Source organism: Echeneis naucrates, chromosome 2 (genome assembly GCF_900963305.1).
Source record: "Echeneis naucrates chromosome 2, fEcheNa1.1, whole genome shotgun sequence".
Classification (NCBI taxonomy): Eukaryota; Metazoa; Chordata; class Actinopteri; order Carangiformes; family Echeneidae; genus Echeneis; species Echeneis naucrates.
In genome coordinates, this window is record NC_042512.1 from 6,474,189 (window position 1) to 6,501,742 (window position 27,554).

The 27,554-nt window shown below is 40.9% G+C and overlaps 2 long non-coding RNA genes and 5 other non-coding genes across 7 annotated transcripts; 5 read left to right on the top strand and 2 right to left on the bottom strand.

Annotated features, from left to right (window-relative positions):
* Nucleotides 1-517: 517 nt before the first annotated feature.
* Nucleotides 518-599, top strand: trnas-uga (transfer RNA serine (anticodon UGA)). The gene has a single exon. It is a non-coding gene; the product is annotated as a tRNA-Ser (tRNA).
* A 1,608-nt stretch (nt 600-2,207) lies between these two features.
* trnag-ucc (transfer RNA glycine (anticodon UCC)) lies at nt 2,208-2,279 on the top strand. The gene has a single exon. It is a non-coding gene; the product is annotated as a tRNA-Gly (tRNA).
* Nucleotides 2,280-5,217: 2,938 nt separating this feature from the next.
* trnas-gcu (transfer RNA serine (anticodon GCU)) lies at nt 5,218-5,299 on the bottom strand. Its single transcript has one exon. It is a non-coding gene; the product is annotated as a tRNA-Ser (tRNA).
* A 3,415-nt stretch (nt 5,300-8,714) lies between these two features.
* trnam-cau (transfer RNA methionine (anticodon CAU)) lies at nt 8,715-8,787 on the bottom strand. Its single transcript has one exon. It is a non-coding gene; the product is annotated as a tRNA-Met (tRNA).
* A 4,380-nt stretch (nt 8,788-13,167) lies between these two features.
* On the top strand, nt 13,168-13,974 carry LOC115056492 (uncharacterized). The gene is made up of 3 exons (XR_003841800.1): nt 13,168-13,229; nt 13,566-13,811; nt 13,931-13,974. It is a non-coding gene; the product is annotated as an uncharacterized LOC115056492 (long non-coding RNA).
* Nucleotides 13,975-17,847: 3,873 nt separating this feature from the next.
* LOC115055928 (uncharacterized) lies at nt 17,848-19,273 on the top strand. The gene is made up of 3 exons (XR_003841733.1): nt 17,848-17,859; nt 17,937-17,983; nt 18,352-19,273. It is a non-coding gene; the product is annotated as an uncharacterized LOC115055928 (long non-coding RNA).
* A 3,023-nt stretch (nt 19,274-22,296) lies between these two features.
* On the top strand, nt 22,297-22,367 carry trnag-gcc (transfer RNA glycine (anticodon GCC)). Its single transcript has one exon. It is a non-coding gene; the product is annotated as a tRNA-Gly (tRNA).
* The last annotated feature ends 5,187 nt before the right edge of the window (nt 22,368-27,554 follow it).

Genomic DNA, 27,554 nt, shown 5'->3' on the forward strand with positions numbered 1-27,554 from the left:
AAACATTTCAGAAGCCAAGCAGTCCAAGGTGCTGCATTCATTCTGCGGTCTCTTCAAAGGGTGGGTTTGAATCCCATCGCTACTAATTACCTCTATTCCTCTGAATGTAACCTGTTTACAACATCAGTTGAGTGTGATGACTGAGCTCTTAGTGAAACACATCACAGGTTCTAGGTCTTCCACGTGAATGCCTTTTATAGCAGGCATTGCTTCTTAATGCTGAAATGAGAGATAAAAAGCTATGTTGGAAGTTTCAAGGTCAAACACAGTTTGTACTAACAGTTAATTGAGGAATCAGCTGAATGAGGACAGATGTGACTTAAACCACAACAAAGATCTTTCCCAGAAGGCCCTCAGACAAAGAAGCTGGGTAACAGCACAGACTGTCAGGAGTGGTATTTGAACCCTCAATTCCAGAGGAGACTGTCACCTGAACACAGCACCTTCAAAAGTCCACAGCACTCTGCTCAGCTTTTTTAGTTTTTTGTGTATTTCTACTTTTCTTGCGGCTCATGTAGTTGTTGTGGCCGAGTGGTTAAGGCGATGGACTTGAAGTCCATTGGGGTTTCCCCGCGCAGGTTCAAATCCTGTCAACAACGTTTAGTTGTTTTCAAGGAGCAAGTTTCCCATGTTCACCATCCACTTATCCAAAGTCCCACAGTGAAGGCTTCAAATGCACATCTCTCACAGTGTTATCATGCCTAGAGAAAGAACTGACTGATTCTGACAACGGGACCATGGCACAGTGACCACGTGGCCTAATGGACAAGGCGTCTGACGGCTCAGAAGAGTGAGGGTTCGAGTCTCTTCGTGGTTGATGGTGCCGAAAGGAGCACATCATCTGCAAAATCCTCCAGATACTGACCTGGAACCCAAAGCCAAAATAACGGCAACACAGCAGACCTTCTTCTGCTGTGTTGCCGTTATTTTGGCCTCCATGTGCGATCTTCATCCTCTTTGGCATGATGTTTGTGTTTGTCAGTGTGTTTCGCTGTAGTCCTCCTGTGCATGTACTGTGATGTGACTCTGTCTGCCAGCTGGTATTTACATGGAATTATGGGGAGCCAGTGACATCACAGTCACTTCAAAGGCAACTGAATCATTTCAAAGGCGATGGAATCTTGTCCCAGTAATGTCTTATAGAGCAGAAGACAGAGCTTTGTTTTTTTAATTATGTATTATATTATCTTCTACCCACGTTCATTATTCTGATTGACCACTAGTGTGCAGTTACAGTCTATTGGTGTAACACATCATGGATTCTAGGTCTCCCACATGAATGCCTTTTATACCAGGTATTGCTGCTTAAAGCCGAAATGAGAGTGAAAAAAATATGCAGGAAATTTCAAGTTGTTAAGTCCCTTCACCTGTAATACACCACTGACCAACCAAGAAGGAACTGGAACCTTCAGTCTTCTGATCCGAAGACAGAGGCCTTGTCCTTTAGGCCACGTGATCTCTGCACGTGGGCCTTTTTAATGTGCTGTTGTTAGTTTATCATCTGATCTTGTAATATTTCATGGCTTCAACATTCATCAGGATGAAGGCAGCATCGAGCACCAGAGGTCAGTGTTGGCCATGACCTGAGATCACATCCACCTTCTGTGGAGGAGATCTGCAGATCTGGAAAATCCAGCTTGGGAAGTGCCCTTTGACTTTGTTCTGGCTTTGGCTCTCTGACTTTGTTCTTTCAGGAGAAAAACAGATCAGTCAGATGGGGCGACAGGAACATGAACATGAGTCCTAAATATCTCTTTGCTTCAACATTCATCAGGATGTAGGAAGGGATCTGGAAAAGGTAAAGTCCTGTTCAGTCAGTGCCTCACTGTGTTCTTCTTTCTGCAAAGTGGAATCAATAAAGTTTTGTTTCAACACGTCATCGTTTAAATGTTGGTTGTATTTTGCATTTGTCAGTTGAATCCACAGAGTCACTGAAATGATGAAGTAAATCCAGGAAAGGAAATAAATCCAGAATCTTGTGGATTCACAAGATTATATCAGGATCTGACCTTTTCCTGTTCCATCACTAACCATCAAAGGAGATGCTGATTCTGTGATGTCACAAAGGTTCTAATGACATCAGAGAGATCAAAGACAAAGAATTAGTTTACTTTGATTCATTTAAAGTGTGGATAATGTTCGGTCATAAATCCAGCCACATGTGAGTTCCCATAACCAGTTTCATAACCAGTTTTGAACCTTCACATGCAATGGTGGTATAGTGGTGAGCATAGCTGCCTTCCAAGCAGTTGACCCGGGTTTGATTCCTGGCCATTGCAGTTTAACTTTTGCCAGAGGAAGGTTAGTCTTTTCTCTACATTATTCACAGTAATGGAACTTTGTCTGCATCCATCCAAAGGCAAGCAACATAAAGCCAGAGTGTTCAGACAACCACAGCCAATGCAAAAACCAAGACAGAGCCCCCCCGTATAACCAAGAAAAACAAAGATGGGCGGTTCGAAGGTACGAAGATGGGTGGACTTCAGCACGAGCAGTCCTAATTGACAGAATAGAATAAGTGATTACCACAATACACCATAAGAAAACGAAAAGGACTGTCACCCTGGAGACCATGACAACTTCAAGTATGGGACACCAAGCACAGCCCTGCTGGACGCCAACACCCACCAGAGAGAAGTTCACCTTATTGCCATATAATGATGGGATGGCTCCATACTCCAGAACATCCCTGTGAACCCGGTCATACACCTTCTCCAGATCAAATCTTGGTGTTCCACATGTCCAGTATAATTCCAGTGAATAAGACAAACCACTTCCCTTGGTGGTCTCAAACCACCATCCTTTCAGTTAACAGCCAAACGCGCTGACCGATTGCCCCACAGAGACATGATGTTGCAGCCTGCTGTTCCAACTACACACAGCAACAAGTGAACTAAACACAGCAGGTCCCTGGGTGGACTTCAAAGTCTTTCAGCAAACAGCTGAACACATTGATAATTGTGTCACAGAGACAGGTGAGGGACAAACTCTGTGATCATTCTATCCAATTTTGATGAAATTGGATGGGGAAGATAAAAATTGGGCTGCTTTGGAATACATATGGAGTTTTTTGTTTAAATATTGTGAGCAACATTACAGAACAAACTGTCCCCTGATGGTCAAAGCACATGATCCAAATAAAGAAATATCTGATTGATATGAGTTCCAGATCAATGATCTGTCACCTTCTGCTAAAAACAGCAACAACCACAAAATTTATGTTTCTCTTGTCCAGATATTGCAGGTAAAAGCTGTAATACAGGAAGTGATGGTTTTCATCAGTTTGTTTCAATGATGAGCAGGATCTCCACTGAGAGTGAAGCTCTGCTGGGATTTGAACCCAGGATCTCCTGTTTACTACAGAGGCGCTTTCACCAACTAAGCCACAGCACCACTCTGATGTACATGGATGTATTTTGGATCTGAAAATATCCCCAACATACGTGGCTGACCATCGTGACTTTTCTTTAGCATATAATTAACTGTCACATTAATGTCCTGAATGTGCTGTGTGTAAATAATGAGGTTAATCAAAAAAAAAAAAAAAAAAACGCCACAAATGTTCCATCAGTAACCATCAAAGGAGATGCTGATTCTGTGATGTCACAAAGGTTCTAATGACATCAAAGGGATCAAAGACTCCTCCCACTTTTTTGTCATAACCTCCCCAGCCCACATGGCTCGTTGGTCTAGGGGTATGATTCTTGCTTAGGGTGCGAGAGGTCCCGGGTTCAAATCCTGGACAAGCCCATCTGTTGCCTTTCAGTCAATATGGGTGCTAACTGTTACACTATGGAGCTGTGTGAGGTTTGCTGTCTGGTTGTTAGTTGCAGTATCTTGGCAACTGAAGCAAGAGCAATGGTAGTTTTGTGGCTCATGCTGTGCTGAGGAGAAGGGATATTGGTGATTGGCTGCTTTTCACAGGAGACACACTTTGGTAGGAGTCATGATGGTCAGCCACTTACTTTGCAATATTTTCAGATCCTTGGTACTTCTTTGTACTACTTTTGTGGTGCTGAGCTCACCATTTGAAGCAAACATGAGAGAGTGTGACGTATGCATCTGTGTTGCGTGGGGGATCAATGATTCTGGTTTCATACCGGAGCTGCTCTCTGCTCTGATTACACTGATTAACATCAGCTGAGGTCCAATCAGAACCTGAGTCCAGATGGAGCGCTCAGGTTTGGTCTGACTTTTCTTGAAATTGCTTTTAATTATTTTGTTTTATTTTTATTGTGCATGTTTTAAAAACTGCTGATACTTCCACCTGCAGTCTACCGGCTTCACTGGTTGGAAAGTCAAGTCAAAGTGTGTTGAAGTCTATGGGGTTTCATACAGACATAGTGAAAGGTATCACGTTCTGAGATGCTGCATGTGGTCAGTATGGGGATCGAACCCATGACGTTGGCATTATCAGCACCACACTCTCACCATTGCAATTAGCTGTGTATGAGGCAGCTGAGCTGCAGACCATTCAGTGTGTAGGGGGTTTGAATCCTGCCTGTCCATGTTGGTCCTTCTTGAACATTCTCTAAATATCCTTGGAACCTGTTTAAGGTTAATTCAAAGTTTATCTGGACCGACTGTATCTGCTTTTCAAAGCTGTTGTCAGATCTTTCTGTTTTTTCTACACAACTCCAATACCAGTTAGTCAGCAAAATATGATGAGCCAAGTCCACTGAGGCAAATAACAAAGGATTTTCTTTAGCAAAAAGCATAATAAGCATTTAGTTATTAGTTGTTGATGTTGCTGTGATATGAAAGAGAGAACAAGAGCAGTTGCACCATGGAAGCATTTCAAGAAGAAAGCACATTTTGATTATTTTATTTGTATCTTCAGCTCAGTCCCCACTTTGGAAACTCAAAGTGATGGTAGCTGCTAAACTTAAGATCATACCACAGCTTGGCCCCCTGCCATGCTGGATGTTCTGTTCACCATCCACTTCTCCAAAGTCCCACAATGAAGCTAAAAATTCAAATCTCTCACACTGTTATCATTACAAGAGAAAGAGGGGTGACAGAATTTTTGTAGTTTGTGCTGTATTTGGGGAAGAAATTTTCATGAAGCATTTCATGCTTCTAAGATACTGCAACAGGTAAAACACCAATCTATCTAATGACGCCTCTTGGACGAGAGGTCAAACGTCTTCAAAAATCTAGGATAATTCCACCTGGAACAGCAGGCAGCAACATGGAGAGACAAAAACAACTGAACACCGAAGAGGATGGGATTCGAACCCACGCGTGCAGAGCACAATGGATTAGCAGTCCATCGCCTTAACCACTCGGCCATCTCGTCATGGCGCCACCAAAATGGTAATGAAATATGCCAAACGTGAAAATTTAGAATGTGATGACATAACATGATGTTCTATCTGTCACCAACTTTACTGGTCCATGATTATGATGCATATACTCATCTTTATTTGCACGTGCACAGCGTGATTATATATATTTTTATCTTGGCAGGTGACCGATTGTCTTCTAGTTTGTTCGCTGCAAAAGTATCTCCAGGAGTAAAATGATTAAATCGCGTCATCTTTTTAATTGTCAATCTCTATATTATATCAGAGGCCCTTTAGGTGCATATACTTATCTTTATTTGCATTTGTACTTGTATACACACACACACACACACACACACACACATTGCCATCCTCCTTTTCCAGCCCTCATGGTTCTTGGGGAATCCATACATGCTGTAACTCTTCTCGGACTGATTGGAGCATCCAAACGCTGCACAGCCAACCATGGTATGATACTGATCTACAAAATGTAACCAATTGTAACCAATGAACCATGACACAACTGAACATATATATTTTCTGTGTGGCTTAGTCTTAAAATTATAATGGTTGTGTGGTCAACTCCTGCCTGAAATTTGCTGAAAAATTAGCCCATCAAAGTGAGTCCACAATACTCCATCGCCTTAACCACTTGGCCACCTCGTCATGTTTGTTGGCAGCTGAAGGTGTGGTCTGAACACGGTCTGGTCTTTAGACTGAGCAGGAGTTGTTTCTGTTGTTCTGTTTCCATGAGAAGTTCAACTAACATGAAAGGCTTTTGATGCCCGGAGTTACGTAGTGGTGCTCATAATTTGCAGTCAGCATCGGTGGTTCAGTGGTAGAATTCCTGCGTGCTGCACATGTTTGATTCTCAGCTTATGGTAATGATCCTCTTAACAACATCCAAATGTTAGAAACTCATTGCTGCTTACAAAATAAAACACAGCTGCTCTACATGAAAAGTGATGCAACAGTGGTCACCTCTTGTCTGTAGGCAGATTAATCACCGTGCTTCAAAACAAAAAGATCAAAATAAAACGCCACACATGTCAGAACCAGAGCTCAGGCTGTTGGTACACAAACAAAGAAAGGCAGACTTGTGGATTCACAAGATTATATCAGGATCTGACCTTTTCCTGTTCCATCAGTAACCATCAAAGGAGATGCTGATTCTGTGATGTCACAAAGGTTCTAATGACATCACAGAGATCAAAGACTCCTCCCACTTTTTTCTCATGACCTCCACCATAGAGTGCTCACTGTTAATGAAGCTCTAAAGACAATCATGGTCTTGTCTTGTTCACACTTGAAATACATATAATAGCCGCAAGAACACAACCCTAATCCCTAATCACTGCAGTTAACAGTCCTCTCACCATATTCTAACGGTCCTCATGAATTTAAGAGGATCGTTGTCTGTTCCTGATGGACTAAATGTGTTCCATGTGATTTTGGAAATTCTTTGAAGCAGCTTCAAAGGAAAAGTTTCATTCTGTGAGTATTGTGACATCATCAGGTGACATCATCTGGTGATGTATCAAAGGCAGCAGCTCTTCAGACTCACATCACAATTAGTTTTGTGTCTTATTTGGCTCCATTTGGTGGAAGCTGTGCATCCTGTGCAAAAAGCCAGAGCTTGAATCTCACTCAGGTAGAGTGACTGCAACATGGACGGCTGAACACAAAAGAGGATGAAATTTGAACCCACACATGCAGGACACAATTCATTCATTTATGTTTAAGCTTCAGTCTCTTTATGCTTAGTTGACCTTTCTTAAATAGGGCCTATATTTGTCAGTTTATTGGAGTTATATTTCCTAATGGTGTAAATTGTTATTTGTTGTGACATTAAAAGAAAAAAAATCTTCTTTCATACTTCTGTCCTTTTCTGTTTGATCTCCAACAGTGCCCATTAGTTTAAAATATAGAAAACCTAAATTAGGATTTGATTCCATAACAGCAGGACAAAGTGTGTCATTAATCTTCTGGATTCTACAGACTGAGTTCATGTTCTGATAGATTTATTTTACAGCTGTAGTAACAATAAATCTCCAGCAGGTGGAAGTATTGCTGCTCAGATGTCATGTACACTGTGGGACACACAATACTCACAGAGGACTTTATTGTGCTGCAGTGAGATGTATAAAAAGCTCCAGTTCTACAGTCAGAAGATGTCCAGTCTGAAGGTGGATGAGTTCTGACTGCAGAAGAAAGTTTCAGAGCGTCTTCCAATGGCTGATTATTGATCAGTGATCAGGTTATGAGCTATAAACACTGATCATTTTCAGGTTGGTACAACAGTCAATCAAACATGCTGCTTTCTGGATCTTAACATTAATTATAAGAACAAGTGTTGGCAAAAAATGCTGTCTGTGACATTCACATTAGAATTCCAAACAATATGTAAACTCCATGTCTGAATAGAGGTGGATGTGTGAACGTGTGTTAGAATCAGAGAGAATTTACACTCATTCAACTCAAATCCAGGAACATCCCAAACATGACTATTAGTCCTGTCTGAGAGTTTCCTCCACTGACAGCAAACATACTGTATATCCATACTGATCACTGTGATCAGGTTTGAATCATCTCTGTGAGAATCCCACATGAAGCTGTCAGTCCTGCTGGATACACACACATCCCACTGAACACATTTTACCTCACTATCATATGAAGAAATATCACAAACCAGATGAACTTCTCAATGTGATGATCAGAGAGCCTTTAGATTTCATCATCATATGATAGAAACATCCAAACAGCTCCATCTGCTGGTTCTGCCCTTTTTTCTGAATGTGTCCCAAACTGCACACACGCTGAATTACACAATAATGCTCTAACGGAGATGATCAGAATCAGAAACGCTTTATTCAAAATTCTGCTGTTTGGTGTCTAATCTTCTAACAGTTCAGGAGTTGTAAAGTGAGAATGAATGATTTTCTGGATCTTTCCGTCCTACATGGTAAATAGATGAACAGTCCACCGCTGTGCTTTCTCTGATCCACTAGGATGGTATGAAGTGGACGGTCCGAGTATTTTAGGATGCTCTCTGCCTTCCTCTGTGTGGATCACTACGCAAACCAATTCCTATGTAAAAATCTCTGTTTTGTGAAGTCTCAGTACAAATGTAGAAAATAGGACTTTGACTTGTTGTAAAATGTCTCCTGTTGATTCACGGTCACACAGCTGATCTGCGGACCAGCCGACTTCCGGTCCTCTGAGGTGGAGAGAAATGAACTGATCTGTAGATACTGAGGAGACAGAACTTCACAACTATAACAGAGAAGCTGGTGTTGTGTCTTTAAACTGGAAAAGTGAGATAACACCTGTTAAGTGATTCTTCGCACTTGTCTATGTTATAGAAGTCATGTAAACCAGAGAGTGTTGAAGGAACTGAGGTTCTCCTAACTCCTCATTATTAACTAGCTGTGCCCCGTGTGAGGCTCGAACTCACGACCTTCAGATTATGAGACTGACGCGCTGCCTACTGCGCCAACGAGGCCTGAACGACCGAATGAGCCCAGACCTGTCAGGAGCACCCCGAACAACACGGGCTGAACCAGCCACACACCGGGCAGGCCGGTACATGATGCACAGCACAGAAGTGCAAAGCTCTGGAATAAATCCTATTTTAGCCACTCTCCCTTTTTTCAGAGGCTGTTTGAATCAACACATGATGATTAACACACATCCATGTTAAACATGACAATCTTTTCTCTTTTTGTTTCAACATTCTTTATTGACACATCTCTCTGTACAGTTACAATTACAGTTTCAATCAGACTGTATTAGCTGTTTATTGATTTGCTGGCTGTTTGCTGCACTGTTAAAAAGGAGGCTTGACTATTTTTTTTACAAAGTGAAAACATAACTCCCCCCAAAACTTTTGTATTTTGAAGTATTCCTTTCTAGAAGGGTGACCTGACTGTGAGTTTAATGCTTTAAAATGCAGGCACTGGATGTTTAAAAGGAAACTTTTTCTTACAAATGAACAGCGAGCTTGTACTCAGGTGATTTGTATTTGCTAGACCTGACTGGATCCTCATCTAACTTAAGCAATGCAAAAAAAGGTTGAAAAAATGCAAATCTCACACAGAGCAATGTAGAACACTGTTTATGATCTGCATCTTTGCTTTCTTCTGTTCACACAGTACCTTGGAATATGAAAGACCATATTTTAAAAATGAATATATATATTATATATTGATGTTTAACATTTGTTTTTACTGTGTGCTGCAAAGGTTTATCAAATAATGGAAAAATAAAAAACTATAATCAATACAAGTATTCTTAACAAGCAAGTGGAAAGTTTATAATCATTATGATACAGTCAGACTGATAAAGTTAAATTAACTTCATTATGTTCATTTCACTGTTCTATACAGTTTCACGAATTGTTTTACAAAGTGAAAACATAAAAAAAGTTTGTATTTTGAAGTATTCCTTTCTTCATTTCTTTATCAAGAATGATCTGACTTTGAGTTTAATGCTTTAAAATGGAGGCACTGAATGTTTAAAAGGCATTTGTTTGCAAATGAGCTACGAGCTTGTACTCGTGTGATTTGTGTTTGATAGATTTGCGTCTGACTGGATCATCTAACTTCCTCTACTGAAGTCCCATTAAAAGGACACAGCAGTCTCTCTGCACAGTCTTCATGTCTCCCTTTGGAGCAGCCTGAAGTTTTGTGGAAGAAGTAAACCAACAAAAACAGCAGAGTACAGCTGTGGACTGAAACAGGCTGAATGATAAAGGTTGTGTAAGTCAGCTGCTTCCTTGTTGCTAAAGTCACGTGTCCCCCGGCCCCTCCCCCCTGTGTTCTGTCCCAGTGGGCGTGTCCTCTCTCCTAATGAGGCACACCTGTCCTGCATTTCCCGCCAATCAGCCCTCCTCGGACTTCTCTTCAGTGCCGGAGAATCCTGCCTCTTCTTATTGTTCCTGCTGCTCTCGTTCACTGTTTTTATTTGTTTTTATTATTATTATTATTATTGTTATTCTTATTCTTATTATCCGTTCATGTTCTCCGGTGTCTCTCAGTCAGCCGCTCTTGGTTCCCTGTTTGTTCAGTCTCGCCTTTTGTTTTCTCTTTCTGTTGTTACTTTGTTAGTTTTTCAGAAAGTCCAGCTCAGTCTGTGTTTCCTCTTTTTGTTGGACTTTTGTATCCCTACCGGACTATTTCTGTTGGACTCGGTTTTACCGGCTCTGTTTCTCCATATCCACCTCGCTGACAAACAGCAGCAGTACAACAACAAACCAAAAACAGGTTGGAGCGGTTTTAATGTTTCATACTTTGGACTTAACTTTTGAAGTTATGAGGATGTGACTTTTCCTCAGCTCAAACAGACACCAGGACTGATGAGGGAGAACAAGCAGCTTCTTCTCTTCACATGAAGCTGGAAAGTGTCAGAAAGTCTCCCTGAAGTGAGTTCAGCAGGTGAGAATCTGTAAATGTGTGAACAGGATCACTGTGATCACATTGTGTTGTTTCACTGTTTGACTGGACAGGAGAACTTTTCTGGATGCTGATTGGCTGTTTTCAGCTATGTAAAAATATTAATGGTTTCTCTTGGAGTTAAAAGACAATTATTTGAGGATAAATTCTATTTATGCCCATAAATAACATCTTGTGAATTGACTATTTCTTTTGTCCTCCTTTTTCCTCATACATTAACACCACAGGGTGTATCAACTTTTGACATTTTAATGACAGAACTGGTCTGACAGCTCAGATATAGACTGAGGCGTTGTCTTTGTTCTTTAAAAAAACTCAACATCATTAATTATCTCTGACAATAACACAGACTTGTCTTCCCAGAAACCGTGTGTGATTTCTCAGAAACACAGTATCAGGGTTTGGATAGTAAAACAAATGTAGCATTTAATTTAACTGATAATCCACTTCCTATCAATACAGATGTGCTGCATTTGAAAACAAATGCAACATTTGGGGTTACAAATCAATAAATGCCAAATGGTAGAGCAGCTGTCAGATGAAGATCGTTTGCTTTGGTAATTGTTTCTTCCATGTTCATGACACATGAGAACTCTGTCTTGTAATGATGGAGAGAATCAGATCAAATCTGTAAATAGCTAATGACCATGATTACTGATCAGGCTGTACTAAGTATGAAAAGTTAAACCAATGTCAAACTGACTCCACTGGTTGTAAAATAAATTAGATTGTATTGAAGTGTATGGGGGAAAATAAGTGTACATGTAATTACACACCTGCTGAAAGTTCACAGAGGAAGTTGCTGTAAATTTTAAGGCATAACTGAAAGTTTCCAACATCACCTTTTTTAGTTTCAAAAGTATTAACCAATACTAGTCTGCTGGTTGCACTCATGTTGATGTGTAATTTAATTTTAGGAACAATCTTTTTTTTTTTTTTTTTTTTTTTATTATCTCTGCCAGAGAGTCCTCAGCCTTATTTTGAAACCTGTCTTACCTTAAGGGAGCAGTTAATGTGTTTGACAGACCTCCAGTTACCCTTTGTATTATGTTTAACTCATGAGTCTCATATCATTATAATTTACCCAGTTTAAATCTCTTACAAAGCTGAAATTTAGCCCATAATTTGTATGATCTGGGGGACGAATAGTCAAACTATATCATATGATCTCATGTTCCTCTGGCCCTGACTACATTTCCTCTACAGGTTAGAGTTGTTTTGATGTCACCCAGATGTTTTTGTTTATACTTTGATTCTGAATTTCTGAGAATGTGACTTTTTGCCATTTAATGGCTGAGCAAATTGACCGTTCACAGTGCAGAACATAATTACTCTGAGACAACTGGGAAATAATCCAGTTAACCCAGCTGTCCAATATTGGACATCATTGGACCTCAGTCTGTACACTGGTTCAGCTACACTCCAGTCAGGTTCCCGAATGTCCTTTAAAGAGGACATTAGGTGTGTTGGTGCAGCAGTACAACAACAAACCAAGGATTCCTCTGGCACAGACTGCTTCTAAAACAGGTTGGAGCAGCTCTAACATCACTCCGATGGGTTTTTTTTTTTTTTTTTTTTAAATTTATTTTTTTCTCTTCCCCTTCTTTGGACTCTGAAGTTATGAGAATGTGACTTTTCCTCAGCTCAAACAGACACCTGATGAGGGAGAACAAGGGAGAACAAGAACTGTGTTGTTTCACTGTTTGACTGGACAGGAGAACACTTCTGGATGCTGATTGGCTGCTTTCAGATATGTAAAAATAATAAGTTTCTTTTGGAGTTAAAGGACAATTTGAGGATCAGTTGTATTAATGGAATCAATGAAAGCACTGATCTTCAGTATGAGGTGACAGAACTGGTCTGACAGCTCAGATAATGACTGAGGCGTCTTTGTCTTTAAAAGTAATTATGACCACTGATGGTAATTTATTCAGTTTAGTTTAAATACTGCACTTAAATACAGATTGAGGTGATATTTGAGTTTCTATTAATTTGAACTGTATTCTTGAAGGCAACATTTCAGAAGGAAATATTGTACTCTTCTCCTCAACTACATTTCATTGACAACTTAAGTCAATAAAAATTATTTTAATGTAAACATTTCGGCAATCGGATATATATATTTCTCTGAAATTTACTGATTTGGATGTGAAGTTGTGAAGGCCTTCAAATGTGCCAAATGTGTCACTATATGTATGAAAATCAAAATGTATGAAATTGAAGATTAACATGAAGAGAGAAAAGTCAAGCAGTTTGTTGTTGGGAGTTAAAGACTGAAGTTAGTGACGTATTAGAGGCAGAAATGCTGATTGTGTCCTGTGATGTCAATCCTGTTGTAATTAAGCTTTTTTTTTTGTTTTTTTGTTATTTTTTTTTGGTGTTTGTGTGAAGGTGGAGGCTCAGCTATGAATCAGTGTGAGGACAGAGAGGAGGGAGCCCCTCCCTCTAAAACCACTCTGTGTGGGGAACATGAGAGTCAGACCAAAGCTCAGAGGTGAGATGACACTCTGTCACATTTTTTTACTAATCTTTTTCCGCTGCTGTTTTTTTTTTCTTCTTTTTTTTTTCCATAGGGAGCTCAACCAGCATGTGAAGATATTATCATTGATTTTCTTTTTTCTGTACTTTTCATTGAAGTTGATAATCAAGTGAGATGTTAAATCGATGACTTTGATTTTATTAAAATTTAAAAAAAATACGTAGTGTTCTGGGAGATTCATAGCTATACAAATGAAAACCTCACTTAAGTACTTTCATTTAAACGGATAATTTTCTTTTCAGTTTCTTGGTCGTTGATTATTTTAATGTCAACTGTGTTTGTTTTTTGAAGCTACCAGAAGTCAAGACCAGATTCTCCTGAACTGAGCTATGTGTCCATGAAGAGTGATCTGTCTATGGAGCGTCCTATTGACTTTAAGGGAGGACAACAGTCTGCTGTATCCAGCTGTGTGTCCATGAAGAGTGATCTGTCTATGGAGCGTCCTATTGACTTTAAGGGAGGACAACAGTCTGCTGTATCCAGCTGTGTGTCCATGAAGAGTGATCAGTCTATGGATGACTTTATCAAAGAAAAAAGGTAAAAGCTGATCAATTGTTGTTTGACTCATTAAAGGTATCAAAGCTTGTCTATCAGTTTCTCTGGTGTTCCCAGAAAACTCCTGGAACAAACTGTGTGTTTGTGTCTTTTCTCCTCAGAGTTCAGTCTGACAAACATCATCACACAGACCTGGACTCCATATTTATGGTGTGTAAATGTTCATCCACCAGTTCAACCATCCAGTTTGAAGCTGCACTCTTTAGACCAGTAGAGCTTTACTCTGTTGAATTGGGATTGAACAGGTTTGGGGTGGGAGAGGACTGGGAGTTGTAGTTCACCACAGAGCAATAATCCGTCAGCCTCAACAGATATGTTCGGTATGAATATGGTCTGTTGGAGACAGACCCTGAATTTTCACTTCCTAAGTTGATGTGTTGAAGGGCTATATCAGTTTGGTCTTCATGTGATGATCAGGATCTCTGTGTTGTCAGAATCTAAAGTCAAACTTAGTAAGTTACACCAGTGAAGTTAGTTTAGTGAAGTCAGCAGGTCTGAATCTTTCTGTGTAGCTCTGGAAAGAGACGTGGCAGCAGATGATACAGCAGCAGCTAAAGTTGAACTCTGCTGACTGATGATCTGATGCTTTGATCCATCAGTTTATACTGAGAGTGAACTTTACACAGGATGTTATTGTGTTCCAGCTGCTGGAGGAGAACATCATCTGTTTTGTGAAGAACGAGCTGAAGAAAATCAAAAGGAGTCTGAGTCCAGATTACCCACAATTCATCAGGAATGAGGATGATGAGGTGGATGAAGAGCAGAGGAGGAGCAGAGAGGCATTTCTGAAGATCACAGTGAACTTCCTGAGGAGGATGAAGCAGGAGGAGCTGGCTGACTGTCTGCAGAGCAGTAAGAGGATTTAACATGATGGTTCAATTAGACATTTACTAAAGTCTGAGGAGACGGAGAGAAATAAGATCACATTCTTAATCCTTAAGAGAAGTAAATATCAACCTTGTAGTTTTTTCTTTTTTTTAATCTCTTTTGTTCTTTTTTTTTTTTTTTATTCAGAAAGTCATGCTCAAGTGTGTCAACATAAATTCAAGTCTTCCCTGAAGAAGAAGTTCCAGTGTGTGTTTGAGGGGATCTCTAAAGCAGGAAACCCAACCCTTCTGAATCAGATCTACACAGAGCTCTACATCACAGAGGGAGGGACTGGAGAGGTCAATGAGGAACATGAGGTCAGACAGATTGAAACAGCATCCAGGAAACAGGACAGAGCAGAAACAAGCATCAGACAAGAAGACATCTTTAAACCCCCACCTGGAAGAGACCAACCAATCAGAACAGTGATGACAAAGGGAGTGGCTGGCATTGGGAAAACCGTCTTAACACAGAAGTTCACTCTGGACTGGGCTGAAGACAAAGCCAACCAGGACATAGAGTTCACATTCCCCTTCACCTTCAGAGAGCTGAATGTGCTGAAAGAGAAGAAGTTCAGCTTGGTGGAACTTGTTCATCTCTTCTTCACTGAAACCAAAGAAGCAGGAATCTGCAGCTTTGATCACTTCCAGGTTGTGTTCATCTTTGACGGTCTGGATGAGTGTCGACTTCCTCTGGACTTCCACAACACTGAGGTCCTGACTGATCCTACAGAGTCCACCTCAGTGGACGTGCTGCTGACAAACCTCATCAGGGGGAAACTGCTTCCCTCTGCTCACCTCTGGATAACCACAGGACCTGCAGCAGCCAATCAGATCCCTCCTCAGTGTGTTGACATGGTGACAGAGGTCAGAGGGTTCAATGACCTCCAGAAGGAGGAGTACTTCAGGAAGAGGTTCAGACATGAGGAGCAGGCCAGCAGGATCATCTCCCACATCAAGACCTCACAAAGCCTCCACATCATGTGCCACATCCCACTCTTCTGCTGGATCACTGCTACAGTTCTGGAGGAGGTGTTGAAGACCAGAGAGGGAGGAGAGCTGCCCAAGACCCTGACTGAGATGTGCATCCACTTCCTGGTGGTTCAGTCCAAACTGAAGAACGTCAAGTACGATGGAGGAGCTGAGTCAGATCCACACTGGAGTCCAGAGACCAGGAAGATGATTGAGTCTCTGGGAAAAGTGGCTTTTGAGCAGCTGCAGAAAGGAAACCTGATCTTCTATGAATCAGACCTGACAGAGTGTGGCATCGATATCAGAGCAGCATCAGTTTATTCAGGATTATTCACACAGATCTTCAAAGAGGAGACAGGACTGTACCAGGACAAGGTCTTCTGCTTTGTCCAACTGAGTGTTCAGGAGTTTCTGGCTGCTCTTCATGTCCATCTGACCTTCATCAACTCTGGAGTCAATCTGATGTCAGAAAAACAAACAACTCAAAAGTCTAAACCAATAAGGACTGGATCTAAACCAACTCATCTCTACCAGAGTGCTGTGGATGAGGCCTTACAGAGTCCAAATGGACACCTGGACTTGTTCCTCCGGTTCCTTCTGGGTCTTTCACTGCAGACCAACCAAACTCTCCTACGAGGCCTGGTGACACAGACAGGAAGTAGCTCAGAGACCAATCAGGAAACAGTCCAGTACATCAAGAAGAAGATCAGTGAGAATCTGTCTCCAGAGAAAAGTATCAACCTGTTTCACTGTCTGAATGAACTGAATGATGGTTCTCTGGTGGAGGAGATCCAACAGTCCCTGAGATCAGGACGTCTCTCCACAGATAAACTGTCTCCTGCTCAATGGTCAGCTCTGGTCTTCATCTTACTGTCATCAGAAAAAGATCTGGACGTGTTTGACCTGAAGAAATACTCAGCTTCAGAGGAGGCTCTTCTGAGGCTGCTGCCAGTGGTCAAAGCCTCCAACAAAGTTCTGTACGTGCAAATAAATCCAACAAGATCAACTAAATCTTGCTTTGCTAAAGATCAAGAAAACATCTTTGTAATCGCTTACTCTCGTTTTGCTGCTTCTTCTTCAGACTGAGTGGCTGTAACCTCTCAGACAGAAGCTGTGAAGCTCTGTCCTCAGTCCTCAGCTCCCAGTCCTCTAGTCTGAGAGATCTGGACCTGAGTAACAACAACCTGCAGGATTCAGGAGTGAAGCTGCTGTCTGCTGGACTGAAGAGTCCACATTGTGAGCTGGAAACTCTCAGGTCAGAGTTCATGTTTTAAGACGTTTTATATATTTGGAATGATTTTGATGAACTGAAGAGATTTGGTTCTTTGAGATAGTCAATATAAAAAGCTTAATCCTCCATAATGAATCACTGATTTGATTCAACTCTTGGAGAACACACTCAGTGAAACAAATCAAACACACACGTTGCTCAGCCAACAGGTGCATGCTGGGTCATGCTGAATTGTCCAGTGGTGACTTCCATGTTCACTCTTTACTTTTAGGGCAAAGGACACATCCTTTCTGCTGCTTTTGGCATCTGTCACAGTTGCGCTGATGGAGTTCTCATTCAGGAAAATATTTAAGGGGCTCAAAGACACCAGAGGTTGAGTGGACTGCTGATATGATGCTCTGTGGATGAATGAACCTGGTCGAACATAGAGCAGAATCAATGCGTCTCTATACAGTGCTTGTGTAACTGAGACAACAACTGTGTCTTTACTTTAATCAGTGTGTTTGTGGTTCAGCTGCTGTTGTTGATCTGTGTTTCTTTGTTCTGCTGATTCTCTCAAAAGTGACAGTTTGTTTAATTCATGCAGCTGATGAGTGCTTGTCAGTTTCTGTTTATAGAAAAGGAAAGTTTTTTTTTTTTTCTTGTTTTTTTTTTTTTTGAACTTAAGGGTACAGTGAAGGGGAGCAGATGACATCATGTTCTACTAGTGTAGAAAGTGGAAATGTGTCTTTTAATTAATTGTTTTTTCATCTAACATTATCATCCTCACAAAAATTTTTTTTTTTATTGTGTATGTGTGTTCGTTCAGTCTGTCAGGATGCCTGGTCTCAGAGGAAGGCTGTTCTTCTCTGGCCTCAGCTCTCAGCTCCAACCCCTCCCATCTGAGAGAACTGGACCTGAGCTACAATCATCCAGGAGACTCAGGAGTGAAGCTTCTGTCTGCTGGACTGGACACTCTCAGGTCTGGACAGCTCTGAGGAACTCTGCTTCATGTTTGATGGTGGATCAAGTTGATCCTGACTCTGTTTCTTCCTCCAGGGTGGACCATGGTGGACCACAGAGACTGAGACCTGGTCTGAGGAAGTGTGAGTGTGTTTTCACTTTGATTCATGAAAACTCAGCTGCTCATGTTACACTAGATTTTTACATTTCTGACTGAAGTACAAAGATGAGTTTCATTCAGGATCAACACTTCATGTGTTTATTGATGTGGATCTCCATCAGCCGTCATCTTTGACTCCACAGCAGAAAAAAGCAGAACATTGCTGACATCTTGACTCTCATGTTCAGTAACTGTTGATGTTCTAACTGGATTGTTGGCTTTTCATTTAAATGTAGTCAAACATTATTCACAGGTGATGAAATGTAAGTTTGAATGATTCACTTTCAGTAAAGTTGTTGATAAATGAACAGATGATAAACTGCAGCTGTTGTTTCTTGTTCTCTCCATCAGATGTCTGTGAACTGGAACTGGACACAAACACAATCCACAGAAACCTCAAACTGTCTGACAACAACAGGAAAGTGACACATGTAGCAGAGGATCAGTCATATCCTGATCATCCAGACAGATTTGATATCTGTCCTCAGCTGCTGTGTAGAAATGGTCTGACTGGTCGCTGTTACTGGGAGGTTGAGTGGAGTGGACTGGTTTATATCTCAGTGAGCTACAGAGGAATCAGAAGGAAAGGAGGCAGTGCTGACTGTTTGTTTGGACACAATGATCAGTCCTGGAGTCTGACCTGCTCTAAGGGTGGTTACTCTGTCTGGCACAACAGCAGAAAAGCATCGTTCTCCTCCTCCTCTGTCTCTAACAGAGTAGCAGTGTATGTGGACTGTCCTGCTGGCTCTCTGTCCTTCTACAGAGTCTCCTCTGACTCACTGATCCACCTCCACACCTTCAACACCACATTCACTGAACCTCTCTATCCTGGGTTCTTGTTCTTGTCTGGTTCTTCAGTGTCTCTGAGGAAGTTGTATTGAAGGAGACTTGAAACTAGAAACTGAGACACTTCATTGTTGGCTTCACTTCTCAGCTCTGGAGTCTCCGTCAGTTCCAAATGTGAGACAGATCTGGACTTTACTGTCTAAATCTCAGTGTGTTCCTGAAACTCCATCAGCCTGCACACCAGGAACCAATCACCAGGAACTCAGTTCATCATCACAGCAGTCATCTGCTGTTTCAGCCTGTCTGGCTATCATCAAATGATTAATACTGTGGAGGATGAGGAGATAGAGGTCATTAGTAAATATGTTCTGAGTTTAGTTGCTGAATCTATTAATGCAGCTTGTATTGCCTCCACCTCCTGCACCCTCTATACTTTCATGCCCCCTACCCGAACCAGGGTCTGTATCCCTACCCCGCTTTCACTGGTGCAGTTGGTGAGAGGTTAGAGTAGGTGATAGCAGTGCTGTTTGAGATAGTTGTCTTTGTGTGAGGAGTGGTGATGGCTGGCATTAGGGGGTGACTCTGGGACTCCAGTGATCACTGTCTAGCCTTCTGGAGGTGTTGTGGGCCTAACTAGACGAAACACCGGTGAAAGGAGGTTCCCACCTGATGACCCCAAAGACATGATAGCTATCACCGCTCACTGGCCTAGTTGGATATCATCTGTAGGGAACATAGAGCAGTGTGAAAATTTGTTGCTAGGAGGGTGTTCACTGAGTCTGGTCCATTTTTTTTGTCGCACAAGTTTCTTGGGTTTCTCTAAATAAATAAATTCTAACGAACTGTAAACTGTTAAATATTCCATCATATAATCAGGTGCGATGTCCACAGTTTAGATACTAACATATCCATACATGTTATATATAAGTTCAGCTATGAATCCAAACAGGTTATTTCTTGGTGTTGGTTCCTGGTTAGTAGTTTCATCATTCTCAGTGACACTGTTGGACCCAAAGAGGGTTAAAAACAGTTTGCCCCTCTTTGGTCAGCTGAACTGCCCCATTCATCAAAAAAACTAGTTCAGCCTGTTTGGCTGTTTTAATAATATCTATCTTTTCACCTGTAGTTAAAACAGCAGAGCTCTGGGAGGGAGGTTACATGGACTGCTGTCAGATACATTACTGAGCTTTTGGTCAAAGACTTTACCGGCTTTCTCTCATCTGGCGGTGGAAGGATATGAAGTGTCTGCTCGAACCAAACATCGGCTTTGAGGGAGTGATGGGAAACTCTTTTCCTTCATCTGACTCCAGTTTTTTAGTCACTCACCAAAGTCAATCAGTCATTTGAGTCACTGAGTCAGTGCACACACAAGCTCCTCTCAGTCCCCACTGACTTAGATGAAGCTTTGAAATTGTCCCTTTTTTCCCTTCATAAAATTTAAATATATTCTCTATGTAATAATTCTTATCTCGAATAATTGTTTTTACCCACATGTGGCAAAAATTTATTCAGTCAAATAACAGTGTGCTGAAAGGGCAGAACTCAACAGAGGACACTGCAGCAGAGGAGTTTATTTTCTGAAAGGATCATTCTTATGAAGCGTACTAAATAACCTTTGTGAGGCAAACATAACATCCTATTTGAATCTGAGTGTCTGTGGATGGTGATGAGCCCAGGGTGGGGAATATTTTCTTGTTTATATTTGTTGTTTTAATGTATAAAGCACTTTGTGCAACATTGTTCTTTGTTTGCAAAATGCTGTATAAATAAAGTGTAATTGATTGATATAGTGATATAATACAGTCCAATAATGTTCTATTGGAGTCGTGCAGCAGACTCTCAGCTCAGTGTGTGAATGTGCTGCTGCTGAACTGGGACTCATGAGTTCCACTCTGAACCAATGAGTCATGAATCATGAGTCTGACTGTGAACCAGTCTACAGTATGTGCTGTGGGTGAGTGACAGCTCATAGCGGGGAGGGAAAGGGAGTGAAACAGCAAACCAGAGCTGCTGCTTTTCCTCCTTCTTTCTATATGAACATGAGCACCATGATGCACACTGCTGTGTTCTCATATCAAGCTCATGTTCACCTTCTTTCTTTCACAGGGAGAACATGAAAGAAGCTGAAGCTGAACTCAGCCTTCCAACTTTAGTGCTTCGTGTCACAGACTGATCCATTTTCTGACGTTATAGTCCACACCAGGCTGCAGCCTCTCTGTGTGACACTTTGTTCATTATTTTCACACTTTAGTTCCTGCTTCTTTTCATTTAGGCTCCATGTAGGCTGTTCATGATGACTTTGTTTGTGTGTGGCTGTTTTCTTCTGAATGTGGGATCTCTGTCTGAATGAAAGTTTCACAATCACTGCCTCAGACTGCATTCAGAAGGAATTGTTGAAGTCATAGAAGCTGAAGAGTTGATGATCAGAGGCTGACAGCTAAAGGAAGCTAGAATGCACACTGCTCTCTGACAGAGTCGGCCTCCCTCCACATTTAGGAGGCTTTTTCACTTCTTACAACAGCTGACAAAGGGCTCATCTGGGATTTGAACCCCGGACCTGTCACACCCTGAGCCAGAATCATCCTGATTGTTCCTGGAATGGTTTGGTTAGTCAGAGTGTGTCTGTGTGTGTTCTTGTCTCTCTGAGTGGTTGGAAATGAAAATGGAGATCGGTAGAAGCAGATGACTCTGAGGATGAATGAATGTTTCACTGACAACATCAACTGTTTACTCACCTCAAAACGTGACTGTGTGACGTCACTGGAGATCAAAGGCATTTCCTGTCCTTCATCGCTCTCCCACGCGACACCAACTCAAACGTCACATTCGCATTCGATTCAGCCGGAACGGCGCATGCGCACGAAGAAGCTCACGCTTGTCTCGCGAACGAATGAAGTGAAACACAAATCAGCTGTTATTAGACAAATAAGTGGCGTTAAATTGAACTAAAACCAAATCTGTTGGTTTGTTCCTCCTTCTACTTATTAAAATGCGTCTTTTCCTGCTTTCGCTCATTTTTGCAATCACAGACTGAGCACCTCGTCCATTTTGTGTGTGTGTGTGTCTGTGCTCTCTGCTGGTCTGAGCTCTCAGTTCACTTAAATACTTTGTTGGATCTGTCTGTCTGTATCATGTCAGAAACTCTGAAACACTCTGAACTTCTTTAAAACACGCTGGATTTACTGATATGAAAGTGTCCAGCAGTCCATGATGGATTATTATAGAAAGATATCAGCTTTAATGTAAATACATTGTTGGATATAAACACAGAAATTACAATAATCATCTGTAAAACTTGTAAAAAAAAATGTTGCCGTCTCACTCAGCGGAGGAACAAAGGAGGAGCTTGTTTTTGAACCTGTGTGAGAAAAACAGAAAAAATAAGACTCTCCCTGATCGGGTTAGTTGCCACGTTATAAAATGCAGGAAGTTCTTCTGAACATGCCAACAAGTGTTGAAGGCTGCTGATGCCTGGAGATTCATGACGTCATGGTGAAACTCAAAAAACAAGCATTGGTGGTTCAGTGGTAGAATTCTCGCCTGCCACGCGGGAGGTCCGGGTTCGATTCCCGGCCAATGCAGAGTAACTCTTCACCAACATCCAGATGTTAGAAACACAGTGCTGCTTGGAAAATACCCTGATAGACTCCAACACACTGTGACTTTGTGAAACAACCAGTGGAGCCCCCTGGTGGTCAGTAGAAGTGCAGCCCCTCTGAGCTGGTGGCAGACCAAGGCTTCAGTCTGCACACATCTTCCACATGTGATGGCACACACACTGTGTATTGTGGCAACATCCGTCCCCTCAGAGAGAATCTGCTCTTTAACCCTCCTGTCGTTTTCACCCCCCGCCCCTTACTTTAGTGTTCCTGCTCTGTTTGATACGGTGGCCGGTAAGTGCAAAACTAAATTACAAAGTGCCAAACACTTTTACAAAGCGTGAAAATAATTTACATGTTGAGAAACATTTTTACATTTTATTCAACAAAATTACACAAGAAAAACACTTTTACCCCGGACAAAACAAATTCACATTTTAGAAAACAAATTTCCAAAAGAAATCTTCCGGAAGGTGAATGTACCAAATGCCGGAAGTGATCCAGAAGAAGATTGACTGTGAGCTCAAAAAGTTTGTATCGGATTGTGTGCCGGGAAAACTTTGCAGGCATAGATTAAATGATGTTTTGGCCGTTTTGTGGAAACAACTTGAGCAAATTTACGCGGTTGTGTTTTCCGTGCGGACGATCTGTAGAATGTTTAACGTTGATGAACGGACCAGACGGAAGGAGCACGCGCACAGGAGACATCTAATAAACAGCCGGAAAATGCTAAACAAGCTAAGTGTAGCATCGCGCTAACTAGCTGAAGCCGCTGTCAGACATGCAGTGAATTAAAGTGCACCGTTTCATTTAGCAGCCAATCGTTGTCTTCACGGAATAGCAACGCGTTTAGTTAGTATGCGTTGCTAGTTTTTTATTTATTTATTTGTTCGGCTTTCAGTTATGCTAAATGCACAATTGTTGCTGATTGTTTTAGCTGCTGCTAACTTTCTGTTTTGATACGGAACTCCGTTCATTCCAGCAGAACAACCATGAACATCATATAAACAATTCATGGAGGACAGAAAGTCAAAGTCAAAAGAACTGTGGGCCGAAAGGAAACAGGTCCAGGTACGTGTGTGGATATATCTGTGAAATATGGAAGTAAATATGTGTGTGTGTGAAATGAATGATATCTTTTTGTTATTTTATCCTGTTATATTATCAGCCTGCGGACTCTTAAAAGGATGATTCCTCTCCAAACGCCATCAGGTTGGAACTTCGTGGACCTGGACAACTGTTTGGCTATCGGACGATGTGGCAGGTACTCAGACAAAAGTCCAATCTTCGAGTGAAGAGAGATGATGTGATGAATGAGAGAGCACGCAGAAGGTTTCTAAGAAGAAGCTGCTACTCAATGGGAGCGAACTGTATGTGGCATGCAGATGGTTCTGATAAACTGGCTCTCTCAGGACGCATGGATGGATTTTTTCACCTAAAGTGCTGTGGCTCCAATGTGGACCGACAAATAACAAGAAGCCAACAGTGATCGCTGAGAATCTCCTCTCATGAGACTGAGGACTGATTGTGGCACGGAGAATGGCATTATGGCTGCCATTCAGTCTCCCCTACGCCTCCATCATGATGACTGCTGCTCTGGGCCGTCCAGCCACATGTATGGCTCATCCACGAATAAGCAGCGTGTTGAATCCTGGTGGGCCATATTTAGAAGGGGAAGGTAAGTGGCCTTCATGAAGTCATTTTATTATGACTGACCTTTCATTTGATTTTTATCTTTATGTTCTATTGCAGATGAACTCCTCTGAACATATATAATAATTGAGGCTGGGACTTGAAGCGTTCATTTCAATTCATTCATTACAAAGTCTTTAATGAATTAGATTTTTTTTAATGGAGTCCCACTTCTACTAATAATATATATTTACTTCCGATTCTATCCATTTCTACAGGTCTCAGTTCTGGATGGAGTTGTTTGCTGGATACTTCAACGGGAGCCATGAGCATCAGTGCCTTCTGAGATGTTGCTATGGTGATGTTGGATGAGTGTGTGAGACTGTGGAACAGTCACAGGATTCACACTTCCAGAACAGCGTCATGTCCAATGAACTGTACTGCTGACCACACAGGTAATATTGGTGATGATTGATATTTCCATGTTTTGTTTTTATTTTTAGCATTTTTGCTACATTTATTGCCTAAATGTAAATAAATAATATAAATGCTATTTGTTGTATCACAAGATTTGGGTCCACAGACTGGATTTGAGATTGAACCAGCTGATTTGGATGCTGTTCCAGAGGCGAGCCTGTCAATAGCTCCATGTGGGGACTCAAACATGCAGGAGGACTTTGACTTTGTTATGGAGCACAAACAACTACAGAAGCCAGAGAACTGGGAGTCTGCAACAGAACTGTACATGAAGCTGAAAGAAACTGCTCAGCTGTGAGTCAGTGACAAAGGGAATGTTCCCTTCCACATTATCAAGTGCTTGTTCATTGAGTTTTCTGTCCTGTTTTTTTTTTTGTTTTTGTTTTTTTTTTAATATACATGTCAAGAGCCATGAGATGACTGTGCTGTGGTTTGGTACGAGACAAATAGCACTGAATTGAATCAAATATTGCCATGAGTGAAAAACATGTAATTTTTCTGTTTTAAAATTGTTTATTGTTTGTAAACATAACATTTGCATTCCCATTGTTTCATTTCTTCAGATGAACAGGTACCAGAATCATTTGTAAACATCACAAGCAAAAGTGAATGACAAACTATGAAATCTGATTTGGAGTGGTGGAACACTGCAGTCTGTCTGAACACCAAGTGTCACAGCTTCATTTTTCCTGAGTTTGAAATCAGTTGATAAAAATTATAGCAAAGTAATGAGTCTTATATTATTGTAAGTATAGAAAACAAAACCTCCTGAAATAATTTGTTTTGTCTAAAACTTAACGGTGAATATCTTAACTGTGAGAAAAAAAAAAACATGCTTCCATCTCTTTACATTATAAAAACACATTTAACAACAAAGAACAAACCACCTTTTTGGAGTCTGGTCTCAAGGGGTGATCCAGTCACACGGCTTATAAGCAGCCAAATCCATGTGTGACTTAAACACAGTGTGTGAATCTAGGAGTGCTAATTTCAATGTGTTTGAACATGTATTGGGAACTGGGAATGGAGAGTCATCCAGGAACTCTATTCTTGGCGATGGTTCCAATCCGGACGGGGGAGGTGAAGTCAGCCCAGCTGCAAACATCAAAACATCCTCCAGAGACACAGCAGCCTGACCTTCTGCAAAGAAAAACCTTCAGTTACATCTTGGCAATGTATTTTCTCAACAAATCATAAAAAAAAAATTAAAAAAAAAAATTGTGATTTACAAACCTTCACAATAAAAGACACAGTCCGCCCAGTAGCCCAAAGTTTGACTTTCTTTAAGTCTCCTGTTACTTCCTGATGGACTGAGGTCAGGTTTGAAGAGTCTCAAGTTCCAGACCAGTGAGTGTCTTTTCAGAGTGGCACAGGACAGGGGCCAGCAAAGTAGGCTGTTGCTGCAGTGCAGTCAGAAACTGAAGAGCTGAAAGACCATCTTTGAATCTAAAAAGTGACCACAAACATTGTTTCACATTTAAATGACCTAAAGAAACTTCAATGTTTTCTAAAATGACTATCCACCCAAACATATAGAAATGAGTAAAAATGGTTGTGTGTTGAACATTACTGATTTAAAGAAGAACTCTGTGTCTTGCTTTGAACTTGGCAGGGTAAATGTTTTTGAAAAATAGTTCAAGCAACAAAGCATATGTCATGTGATATATAAAGTTAATGATCATTAACCATTAGTATTGTTTACATCTAACCCTGTTCATACCATTTGCATTGTACACCAAGAACTGATGTCCTTCTGGTTCATCAGAAATGAGCCGGTCTTTCAGATGTTTCATCAGTAGAGTTAAAAACTCTCGTCTCGGCCCACCTGTGTCAATTCCTTCTTCCTAAACAGCAGCATCATCTGTGAATTTTACCAGCATGTCACAAGTTTCAGAATATGTTGAACATCTTACAAATGCAAATATCTTTCCCATGTAATCAATAAATTAAAATTAAATTAAGTGAGTCGCTGTTGTTTTTTTACTTACCCGTCGCAAGTACTCCTGACTGGATTTGTTTCAGGTGGATCCAGATCCTCAGTGTCAGATATTACTATCTGAAAAACAAATAAAAATGTCTGAAACAACACACTGAAAGCAAAGAACATCAGGCTGCCATAATCTGCCTTAATACCTGTCCAGGCTGAGCTGTGGATGAATCTCTGAAACATGATAAAATTGATAAACTGATGAACTTTATGATACAGAGTATAACAGAGCTTTGAGTAACATTTAGAGGTAGAGAGGAACCATAAGATTTATAAATAAGATTATTTTGTGATAAATGATATCACACGTATGATCATTTCTACCACATGTTCATCACAATCACATCAACAACTTAAAGACAAATTACTTCTTTTGTAAAAACTAATACCTACCCTTTATCTTCAGGTTTGTGTGGGAGAACTGTGTTTTTTTTGGTTCAAAAACCTGAGAAGAAAAGCACACAATTGTCAGCAACTTTAAACAGCTTCCATTATTGTTCCCTCACCACATACAGTATATATCAATGGTGAAAGGTTATCAGGGTGTCTGATTGGAATAGTAAATGCCAAATAATCAAGACTTGGTTCTTAGACTTAATGCTTGAAACCAAATGCACATCCTATCAATAAATAAATAAATAAAAAAAAACTGAATCAAAGTACAAAATGTAAAAATGAACGTACCACAGTGTCAGCTGCATTTAATTCAGCTGTGCTCCTCGATGTGATGACAATTTCAGAATCAGAGTCTGATGTATCAACCTCTGTAGTAAAAACAAACAACACATTATTAATTATGCTGCATCAGAGTAAATAAATATGTAAAAATATTGAATGAAGAGATCCACAAACCTCCTCTAAAGTGTGTTTCTAGGCAAATGAAAAAAGTGCCTTTCCTATTTCCTTTTTATATTCTGCCAGTTTGAATGGGCTTTCTGACCCAGGCACATGGAGCACCTCTGAACAGTCTGGATACAAAAGAATGTCTGCTCCTTCATCCATCTTCTTGTTAAATGTTCTCATTTCTTGGACAGCTTGCTTCAGTAGATCAGGTGCTGCTACCTCCGGATCTG